The sequence below is a fragment of the Sander vitreus genome, chromosome 15, assembly GCF_031162955.1.
Source record: "Sander vitreus isolate 19-12246 chromosome 15, sanVit1, whole genome shotgun sequence".
NCBI classification, from domain to species: Eukaryota; Metazoa; Chordata; class Actinopteri; order Perciformes; family Percidae; genus Sander; species Sander vitreus.
In genome coordinates this window covers 3,919,392-3,931,461 of record NC_135869.1, presented here as the reverse complement: position 1 = coordinate 3,931,461, position 12,070 = coordinate 3,919,392, and the positions used below count along the sequence as shown (strand labels likewise).

At 43.6% G+C, this 12,070-nt stretch overlaps 1 protein-coding gene across 1 annotated transcript in view; it reads right to left on the bottom strand.

Annotated features, from left to right (window-relative positions):
- tanc2a (tetratricopeptide repeat, ankyrin repeat and coiled-coil containing 2a) overlaps positions 1-9,886 on the bottom strand; it is a 73,732-nt gene extending 63,846 nt beyond the window's left edge. Inside the window, exon 1 of the mRNA XM_078269216.1 lies at positions 9,609-9,886. The gene's annotated coding sequence lies outside the window, so the exon portion shown is untranslated. The remainder of the gene's footprint in view (positions 1-9,608) is intronic.
- Positions 9,887-12,070: the final 2,184 nt, after the last annotated feature.

The window sequence follows — 12,070 nt, the reverse complement described above, 5'->3', positions numbered from 1 at the left end:
TGACTCTTTTTCTTTCACACACAAACACAAACACAGAGAGAGAGAGCTGTTCACTTCTCACACCACACACACACAATCTGTCACCAGTTACTGCTCCATCCTCTAACTTTTTGTCTTGATATGGTATTGACATTAAACAGAGAAAGCTGTCTACACAAAATCAGCTGTTGAGTTTTTAAATAGTTATTTGTTTGTGCATTTAGAACTTAATCACTGTGAAATGTGACCATATATTAAGCCGCCCTCACATGACAGGCGGCAAAACCGCTTTGCGCTGGCCGCTCCATTGATTTCCTGTGGGGAGAGCGGTGGCGCCTATGAACTATGGGCTGCGCTGCCCCTGGCGCCGCGCACCGCTCGGATTTGCCGCTTTGTGCTGCACTCAAAGTTCAAATTATTTAAACTTTGACCTAGTTGCCGCTGACCTTTCGAAAGCGCAACCGATGAGATAACAGCTGTCGTTACCTAGCAACGGGAAATAGCTTCCTTGCCTCCCTTGATGACGAATACCTGAGCTGCGTTTTGCTCTGCGCCCTACCTAGCGGCGCGCAGAGAGCACGTCGCTTATCATGTGTAGGCTGCTTTTTATAGTGGTCACAACAAACTCTATTGTGCCTTGGACTTAAATGAAATGCTGTGTCATATATGAGCAAAATCCACTTCTATTGCAACCTTGTGCTGCTGGTTTGAGTCACACACACACACACTTCATCAATATATCGATATAATATCGATATATTGCCCAGCTCTAGATATGATTGCGATTAGTTGTGCAGCCCTAATCTTGTCACTCTTACAAAGCAGGTGGAGGTGCAATATACAGTAAATACTGTGAAAGTTAAAGGCTCAATCCACAGAGAAATGCACACAGCCCGTATTCAGAAACTGTGCCTTTAAAGAGGCGTCAGGACTTCCGTACGGTTGTGATGTCACAGCTATACTATACACAGGTTTATTACATGGCTTGGTTAAATTCTAAAACGTGCGGTATACTCGCCGCAGCTGACCCGTCTCAAGCCAGTGTGATGTCATGGGCGCGCCGTAACCATTTATTTATACTCGTGCGTGGTGGTCCGCGACACTAGTTGCAGTCTTCTCCTGAACAGAGGTGGCGCAACTGAGGAAAGGCTACCGACTTAGCTATTTCTACAGACTAGAAGAAGAAGAAAAACGGTAAACGGCAGAACTGGCAGCAGCATTGACGTCAATGTTTCGATTTGATTCGATGACCTACTTGGTCGGATCAAGCCTTTCATTCGCCATAAAAAAAGAGCTCATCTTAACCCAGTAAGTTTACAAGAGAGACTTGCAGTCACTCTGAGAGTCCTGGCATCTGGTTACCCTCAAACTCGTCCATGCCTCCCGTTTCCGCTTTGTCGTGCGGCGCTGAAAAAAAGAGTGGTGCACGACCTCAGAGTGGTGAACGTCAAAAAGTAACGTTACCTGAAAACAGCGTGTAGATTCTTTTTAGCATCTCACATCACACTTTCAGTCACTATGACCACTACTACGGTCAGAAACGTGCCAAAATATGAATAATAACGTTGATGTCAACGGGCTTATCTGCTAATGTTAGCTACCGACCGCTTGAAACCATCCAGCAAATAGACAGTTCCTGTAGGGTGCCGTTACCTGAAACCGGTGATGAAACGTCACCGCTCATTTTACACACAGTTTAACAACAAAACAAAACACTGAGTGAACATTACTAGCTACGTTTTTCATGTTGGTTTTTAGCGGGATGCACCCCCACTAACCTGGAAAACGGTTTTAAAACAGTAACGTTAATACAGCGTGTCGGTAGAATACAGCGTCTCTATAACGTTAGCTTCTTGTCTCATCTGGGGTCTAACAAACAGTAAATTCATCAACTTCAGTGTCCACAATGCTATTTTCCAATAAACCGTAGCGGTCATATTTCACGGGACCCGTGTGAGGGCGGATTTCATGTCGCGGCTTTCGTCGCTGTCTGTCACTTTGCCTAAGACTGAGTGACAAGTAGTACTCGCCCTGTTTATTTCCTTGCCATGACTTCACGAGTGATGACGTCCTGTCACTGTTCCAGTTGCTCACCTTAAAAAGGGGAGATAGAGCGGATGACAGTTCACTTGAGTTTAGTAGAGCACACGGCTCTGCAGAGTCGTGTAATTACGACTTTATGACTTTTCATAAACAGCTGATGGAGCGGTGGTGCGCGGTGTAAATAGCGGAAACCATGTTGTGCGTCTGCCCTATTGCTGATACTGTGGCGGCAGAAATTTTACCGTGGCGGGCCTCGTTTGAACGTGTAGTGAACGTTGTGTGGATGGATGAAGAGTTACATTTGAATTTATATTATTAATGTTAAAATGCTAACGTTAGATATTTACAAAGCTAAAAGACACTTAGCATTACAGAGATTAGTTTTGTTAGGGCGTAAACGAACGTTAGCTGACGTTAGCTTCTGTGTTGCCAGATCTCGCGAGAGTTCAGTCCTGAGACAGAAACAGGTCTCAAGGCTCTGACACACCAACCCGACGGCCGACCTTCGGCACAAAAGAAAAAAATCGGCAGCTGATTGAACGAATGCGTCACATGGGTCTGGCTGCTCACGGATTTTACAACCGAGCATAATTTTTAGCAGCGTAATTTTACGACGATAGTTCACCAAAACGTGTTTCTGAAAACATTTTAAGCGAGAAATAGGCAGTGCAGTTGCTGAATCTGTCTTCATTTTAGACTTGACTTCAAGGTCAATTTAAAAGACTTTGAGAGGTCGTAAAAGGAAGTTGATGTGCAGCTGTAAAGACTATAATCTGCAGTACTACCTTAGAGATTACCAAACATACAAATTTCATTCAAATAATTCTACCTGTTCTACCTGCTCCCACATACAATGTATCAGCTGTGTGTGTTTGTGAAGCAGAGCAGACTTCTTTTTCTCCAGCAACTTCACTAGTTCCTCATTGAAATTCCCAGATAACCCAAGGCATGCTGGGAGATACTGTCCACCCTGCACACTGATTGCCCCCTGTCCCTCAACACCTCAGAGGGGGTTCCCCTTTTAAACAAACACACAGAGTTGCTGCTTGCTATGACCAAAGGAAATGGCCAGTATCATACACACAACGTAGAAAGAAACACACTTACACACACTAAACCCAAAGCGTGTGTACACGCGCGCGCGCACACACACACACACACACACACACACACACACACACACACGCACGCCACTGGGCTTCGTTGTGTGACGGTAAGGTGGGTTTGTTATTAGCAATAGCCGAGTGCAGATGGCCTTGCTTTTATGTGTGCACACACACACAATCATACTCTTATCTCTCTTCCCCAAGCAATTGCTGACTTCCTGTAATCGCTCAGGACTACCCCAGTTTGCCCACATACAGGAAGGGAAGAGAGTGTGTGTGTGTGTGTGTGTGTGTGTGTGTGTGTGTGTGTGTGTCAAACAAACTTTTTGAAACAAAGGGCCAGCTGATATGCTCCCCTTTTACCCCTTTCTTCGTGCTGTAAACTTGTTATCACTTTTACACTCTTTGAAATCATGCAAAGCATCATAAGGGCCACCTCATACTGGCGGCACCTAATGGCTGCGAGTGGAAATCACCACTGTGTTTCAGCCAGGATTGAAGAGGGGGTTTAAATAGGCCCAGTGGTACTTTTCTAGGGGATCATTACAGTTAAAAACTGCACACCTGGGGACGGAAACAATTATTGTAATCCAGACAGGGCTGTCCCGATTAGCATTTCTGGGGCTCCGAAGCTTCGGTGGGAAGTATTTCAATATATTCCAAGCTTCTGCTGTCTGTCTGTCAGCCTGTTGGCCAGGTTAGCCAGCCGCAGTGCGCTCTGCTGCTGCCGTCAGTATGGATTGGATAATCAGATCAAAAAATACATAATACATAAGAAAAAACGTATACATAAAATTTAAAAGGCCTGTCAGTATACCTTATCAAGGCTAAGCTGTTATTTACAGTTTTCCTTGACAAAGTCATGTCGATTTGTGGCATGCTAGTATCTGTATCGAGTGTCTGGCACTCGACTTTTCGGAGGTTATCTTTGCACATTTTATTACAAATAGAACAGAAATTATTCCAGATGCTTGACTTTTTCGACATCTCGCATGCAGATAGTTGCAGACGAGTTGCCAGCCCTCACATGGTCAATCTTTCAGGATGTGTTGGTATTGAGTGGAAATCAATGTATGCTCTATTAAGGTGTGAATATAAAGTGCAGTCCATACTAGGCTGCAAGCAATGATTAATCTGTTAGTTGTTTGCAATTAACAATAAGCAATAAACAAGCTGTTCTTTAATGTCGCTGACTGTCGTTTTGTGCTCTTCCTTTTTTTAGTATGCAGTATTGTATATATTAGTATAAAGTATTGTTTCAGGCGCCGTTTAGGCACCGGCACCGTTTTGAAATTGTTTGAGCTCCGGTATCTCATGACACATACAGGAAAAACGAAACCTAACAAACTAAGAAGTATAAAACAAAATAACACGGAAGCAACCGTAAATACCCAAGAAGAAAACTAAAAAAACTAAACTAAATTACACTACACAACAGGACATACGGTTATAGAGTTAACATCTAGCTAGCTAAGACAAATGCTGTGTCGCAAATCGCGCACTCCTGTACTGTACTAACACTTGCTCTTTTGACTACACATCGACCAAGTGTGGCCACATGCAGTGCACGGCGAGTACCTGGATGCTGCACTTAATACGGTCAAATATTGAGTGTGGGACGCAGGACGCTACTCTCACTTAACGGTCGCCATCTTTGCTACGGAGCGGAAGCTACGGGACTAGCAACGTATTTTTTGTTTGTTTTTTTTATTGTGAAAGTGGCGGGCGAGGAAGCTGCAGCGGTTATTATTGAAATGGCGAAACAAGAACTACACAAATGTAATGTACACGTGTTTTCTTTCGATACCTACCACCATACTGTTGTCAGGTAGTGAGAAAACAAGCCGGGCGATTAACGATTAACGTTTAATCGTTTTCCAATCGAAATCGCGATTTGAAAGAATGCGATTAGCTAATCGTGAGGACCGCAATTAATCAAATCTGCAATATTCAGTTTAACATTAGGTGTTCCTCTTTTTATTATTATTATTATTATTTACTGTTACAAAAAGGTTACATATCACTTGGAACGGTGGTGATAGCGCGCTGGAAATTCATATCCATGTTCCTCGCATAAAGACAGAGCGGTTTTGATGGTATCTCATGTTATAATGTTCCATGACATGATCCATTACACAGACAATATTGAACTTTAGCCAAACTTTAAAAAATAAATCAAATCTTAGTATCTGGCAGAAAAATTGCAACTAGATTCTTTCCTTAAATCGTTCAGCCCTAGTACGCACTACACAATGGTGGACAGTGAAATACATGTAAGTGCACTCACGGAACTATATGAACTGAGACACAGAAAAAGACGGATTTATTACGAAAAAGCAAATAAGATGTAAAACCTCAATGTAATGCAACGTTGTGAAGCAGTATACTATTTCCAGTTGTGCCTGTAACCTTTAGCACTGCCACACTGGGAGCGTTCTCACAGCGTGCATTACACTAGTGCGTGGCCACTGGACTGCTTAAGGCAGGACTGCAAACTGCTGACGGCCAGCTTCCAAAACCATGTGGCACACAAGACCCCATGATAGGTACATTAGCCTGTGCAATATGGAACGCTCTAAAAGATCATCAAGGACACCAGTCAGGTGGTCCACAATCTCTGTTCGCACTCTCGCCCTATGGAAAATGATACCACCGCGTTAAATCATGCACTGCCCATTTCTGAGGCACTTTTATTCCCACAGGAAGTCAGAATGATGAACTGCACTCACACAGGCACTGCACATTAACACTATGGAATAATTTCTAGTATTTATCACACTATTTTGTGATAAAGATCTGGGGCCAAGATGGGGGTGAATCAGGTTTGGAAAAATGTATTTAAGGAGGGCTTTCACACCTGCCTTACTTAGGGCGTTGTCACATCTATGGGTAATTTGCTCTGGTCCGAATCAGTTGATGAGTTTGTAAACTTGGAGCGTTTTCCGTTTCACACAGAGAAAAATCCAAGCAAATCCAAATGCGTCACTACAAACCACACAAGAACATTCACTCCTTTTATTGGTCAGATGTGTCTGGGGGCGGGAGCAAGAAAGTAAATACAGGAAGGGAGGTCCTGTGTTCTGGACGCAAAATTCTTTTTTGCAGGATGGTTGGGGAAGAACCCACCCACCCTACTCTCCCTCTGAATGGCTAGTACTCGTTGCCTGCTCTGGTGGGATTGGTTATGTTTAGGCAAGAGGAGTGGGATTGGTTATGGTTAGGGTAAGAATGTCAGGGTTAGCCAATCAGGGATGAGTTCCCTAATGATTATTCATGAGTCTTCCCCTACCATCCTGCAACAAAATAACTTGCGTTCTGGACTCGTGCATATTTTTTAATCGCACTCGGATGCGCACCAAAAGCGACCAAACAAGCGGTATGCTTTCAAACGAACTCTGGAGCGTTTAGTTTGTTGTGTGATCCGACTTCAAACCACCCCAACTGCTGGAAGAGCTGTGCACGTTTAGACTAAACCAGCTGCTGTAGTCAGCTGCGCTGTGCTATGATGATCAGGTCTACAGTCAACCGATGCAGTTGTCTCTCCATAGTAGGACTTGCAAAAGCGGCGTGTTGTCTGCTGGCTTTTCCTACTCTATTTGTTTATGACCGGGAGTTCTATTTCGTATAGGCTTCACCATCTAAGGGCTGTCGCTATTGGGTTAATCTCTTCGCGCATGCGCAGTCGTGAAGATTTCTTTTGCGCCCTGTGCTCCGCACGGGCCTCTCTTACGCCAGCAGATACTGTATATTACAGTGGCGCGACCAGAGATCTGCTCCCCCATTTTTTCCTTCAGCGACGAGCTGTTTGAAGAACAGCGGTGTCCGTCGTGTACCGACCACCGACCAGCACTCGCTTCTCACAGCGCGGGAAGGCTCAGCGCTCTCTATTGCTACGGCAACAAGCAACACACGGCTATCCGCCTCAACTCGCCAGCCTTCCCCCCGGCTCTTACTGCCGTGGTAAAAGCTATCATGCCTACTCGAGTTCAGATAATGGCTCCGACGCCACATGATGCACACATGTGGTGCCGTAGGCGGAGCCCGGTCACTGCCGCACTGTGTAAACAGTGGGAGCGAGCGCCCACTCAGTATGTGCGTGCTACACAGTCAGTCACTCCCCCCGACCGTCTAGCGGGACGGGGAGAACTCTGACTCGATGACTGCCCCGCCATGCATCCGCAGCATAGCGGCGTGCTCTTTGTTGCTATGGCAACATACAACACACGGCTATGGAGCAGGTTCAGGAGAGCGAACGTGGATCTGTTCGCCTCCCGAGAAAATACACAGTGCCCACTGCGGTTTTTCTATGAACACACGGGACAACCCACCTCTCTGGGTCGACGCCTTTTCTCACCGACCATGGCCCAGGGCTCTCCTATATGCTTTTCCCCCGGTCCCTCTGATTCCTCGCCTCCTGGCACGTGTCCAGGAGGAGAGCCTATCGGTCATTCTGGTGGCACTGGAACGCACGAGCGCATCCTGGTTCCCTACCCTGGTTCAACCACTGGCGGGGTCCCCATGGCATCTGCCGTGGAAAGGGGACACACTGTCGCAGCTGATCGGTGCGATATTCCACCCCCATTCCAGCCCTTAGAGGGTTACGCCTACACTCATAGAATCTGGAGTTACAATACATAACTGTCGTTCCGTTGGAATATTCCTGCATATTAATTCTGAACAATCAAAGAGCAGTTTAGGAAATGCGTTCAAAGACACATCTGGCCAATGATGTGAATGTCGTCACGTGACTTGCATTGCTGCATTTTGGTTTGTTTCACCAACTGATTCGGACCAGAGCAAACAGTGTAGTGTGAAAAGGAACTCAAACAGCTGAAAAATGCTACAATGTATGAACCGAACTACATATGTGAAAGCAGGTAAGAATATATTTATTTTGGAAACTGAATGTATTGTCAGAATTAAGGTTTAAGAATTTGAGGAGGGTTTTGAGCAAAAGGTGGCACTTGACAACCAAGTCCTCAGGTTTTTATATATTCCTTTAATTAGCACTAGTGATGCTGTGTGAGTGATCGCATTAAACTAATGACTGACATGATGGGGGGGTGGGGCGGGGGGCTTTTAATCAGAGCAGAATTAAATCCAGACTATGACCTACTATGAGTACAGGGTTAGGCAGATTAACATGGGATTACACCCATCTGCACCGCCACTGTCTAGGAAAAGAAGCCAAGGGGAGGGAGGGGTGGGGGGGGGGGGTCTTTGTCAAAATATGACAAAGACACAACTTGGTCAGAGTGATCCACTTCTGCATGAACATGTTCAAAGTTTTCAGAAGAAACGATAGATAGATACTGCTAACCAGGGCTGGGTTCAACTAATCAGTTCTCCAATTAAAATCGATATTTGTTTGAGTGATCGGATATAGATTAATACAATCCTGAACTCGACCTTTTAATATATGCCTTTTTATTTTTTTACCATGGATGTATAACCCACCACACACTTTTTGGGGGTCAATTCTTCATATCAACTTTAACATGGTGCATTATAAAAAATATTTTAGGGCTGCTTCTTGCATGTACAATTTCCAGCGCAGTTTTTCAGTTGATATTTTTATTTACAGCTAGTGTAATAGCAGATAGCTAGCTATATTCAACTCTTCCTGTGCAGCCACGACACACACACACACACACACACACACACAGCAAAATGATGTAGCTTAATAATGGACATAGTATTGTGAGAGATAATCCTGTCATTTACACACAATAAATGTCATTTTTGTGCCAAAACAACTGTTAACCACCAGCTGGCTCAAACAGACGTCCAGTCCAGAACAAGCAATGGGCATTGTTAAATGTGGGAGAAAAACAGGGACAGAAATGAAAAGGGGAGACAGGTAGAGAAGAGCGGGAAAAGTCACACACACACACCCTCCTGAGGGTAATCTGTTCCAGTCTACAATCACACTAATTTTAGCCTGTATTGTCATGTATGTGCTACTTTTTCCACTCTTCAGTAGCTACAACCACAATGTTGTGCTGGTGTCTGGCTTACAAGCACTAGTGAAATCATCAGAAACAGGATCAGCTGCAGGTTGTAGGCCATTACACAGGGGTGCCTGTAACGCCATCAAGACAAGAGGGGAATGTGTTTCTGTGGTGTGTAAGGAGGATTTTAAAGTGATGTTTTATACTCTCGCCACAATAACTAAAGTCAATATAAGATCACATCCAGTATAGGCACATTATGGATACAAAACAATAGACAGTTATATTTATAATAGGTCTGAAGATTATTAGGCTATTAGTATTAATATTCATATTATATTACACACACACTTATTTAATTTTTTATATATATATTTTATTGATGTCTTTATTATTGCTATGCTGGTATGATGTGAGCCACACACAATCTTACATTATCTCTCCTTTCCTCGCTGACGCACGCACGCGCGCACACACACACACACACACACACACACACACACACACACACGGGAAATACAACACATACCTTGGCTGTTTGTTTTCCCTTAAATCACCGGCGATAAGAAGAATGCGAGCCCCGCAGATAATAGGTCGGTCACGGCCGGGTTAATATCAAACCCCTCGGTGTGTGTACTCCTCCGTAAAATCCCCGGTAGAAACCAAACGAGGTGTTGTGCGTGAGGCAGATTCCCACCCTTTCTAATTCCTCATTCATTACCGGTTAGTAGTATCAGCGTATCAATACACGGCTGGTGATATTATGAGCATTATTCTGCTTCCTCCGGTGAGCACGAGCTGACGTCTGAAGAGCTCCGGTTGCACGAGTCTCCTCTGGTCGGCGGGAGGTGATGCATTATTCACGAGAGGGGCGTGGCCAATAAGCTCAATGTGCTGTCTGATTGTGTGTGTGTGTGTGTGTGTGTGTGTGTGTGTGTGTGTGTGTGTGTGTGTGCGCGCGCGCCACAGACAATCCCAGTCTACAGTTGAACCAGCAGCTGTCGCGATGAAGCGGTCATGAAATGGAGGACATCTAGTGGTCAAATGAGAACCCACACCTAGAAACATCACAATCACAGCAAGAATATACTGTACAGTATAAGTATACTGTATTAGCCTATGTAGGAAAACAAACAAATGTTCTGTTTTTGTCCAATTTCATTTGTGTTTCAACTGTTTCCATTTTAACCCTCGTGTGGTGTTCATATTTTTGTTACACTGCCAATGTTCCCGGGTCTGGTGGACCCACCGCATTATTAGCCTTTTTAATCAATACAGCCATAACAATGTATGTAAAAATACTTACTAGAGGTTTACTTTAGCTCGATTATGGTTCATATTTGCCATTTACCCCTGCGAGATCACATTTTTGATCATATGATCATTTTCGGTTTTTGTGAGAAAACAAGGAAATTCAATTATAAAAAAAAAAAGGTAAAGTAGGTCCAATAGACCCAAACACCTCATATGTAATAGTTATGTGTAAGGGGGGGGTGTACCGTGCGCAGTCATTGAAAATAAGTTTTTTTATGTTCTTCACAGAAAATGAGCCAAGGCCAATGAGTTTGAGTTAGAAAGAAATAATAAATAGCATAATTTCTCTTTTAGCAAACATTGAAAACGACACAGACCTGTCTGACCTGAACACCACACAAGGGTTAATCTTGTTATATTTCAACCTCATCTATGTATACATGTACATCATATTTACTCTGTGTCAATGCTTGTATGCATGTGTTTTTGTCTTTGTGAAGCACTTTGGTGCAATATACTCAGTGAGACGCCTACCATTTATTTAAAATTGAGCAATTAGAGGTGGAACTTACTTTGCTGATTAAAATAGTTTCGTTTAGTTCAGTTTAAAGATTTCTAGTCACTGACTATGTAGTTTGGTTGCTTTTTTCTAAGATAAATGATCGCATCATCATTCAAATGAACTTCAGTACTATACATCATTAACAGAACACGTCACCATTCATGCCGCAATGATGTTTAGGGCCATTTCTGAATGTCTTGAGTTTAGTATATGCTCAGTATGTTGCTAGTTCAAACTGTGACAGTCATTTAGAAATGGCCTATACAAGCACTGTTACAAGGTTAATAGTATGGTTAATAAACTGTGGAACAAATTGCCAGAAGAGCTTAGACCTGAGACAATGTTGATTATTTTCAAATCAAAGCTAAAAGACCCACCGCCGTATAGCTGGGGTTTACACATGAGGGAGGTCCAGAATCTTCTCTTTTAATGGAGCTTATTTACTGCATTTCTTTTTTTTAAAGATAATTTTTTTGGGATTTTCCACCTTTAATGGCTAGGACAGCTAGGTGAGAAAGGGAAGAGGAAGACATGCAGGAAATCGTCACAGGTCGGATTCGAACCCTGGACCTCTGCGTCAAGGCATAAACCTATACGTTTATGTGCGCCTGCTCTACCCACTGAGCCAAACCGGCCACTATTTACTGCATTTCTGAACAAGTAAAATTCATATTGTATTTGACTATTGCATAAGGATACAAAGGGACCGGTTGGAAAAAATACCTTTATTAAAAGTTGAACAATTTGGCACAATCAGTGGTGGAAGGTAACTACATTTACTCAAGTAGCTACTGTACTTAAAGGGGTGACAGAATGATTATATAGGTTATTTCACACTGTTCCCTAAGGTCTCCTAATAGGGCATGTAACATTGGTTGGGCTGAAAATTGACCGAATGCTATTTTATTAGGCCCTTAACTACCCTGTGAATATGGCCCTATTTGTAAGAGAGCTTTTCTTCCAAATATGGTATGCTCATGAATATTTAGATGAGCTGCGCGCTGATTGGTTTGAGCGAACCACATACAAACACATTGGAGACGAGACAGCTGGGGCCTGTTGCACAAAAGTGGAATGAAGAAATCCAGGATAACTGATTAAGCGCAGCTTGACTTGGTGTGGTCCGCTCATCGCGGCTTAATCGGTTGCACGTTTGCCGAGCCAGGATGAGAAGG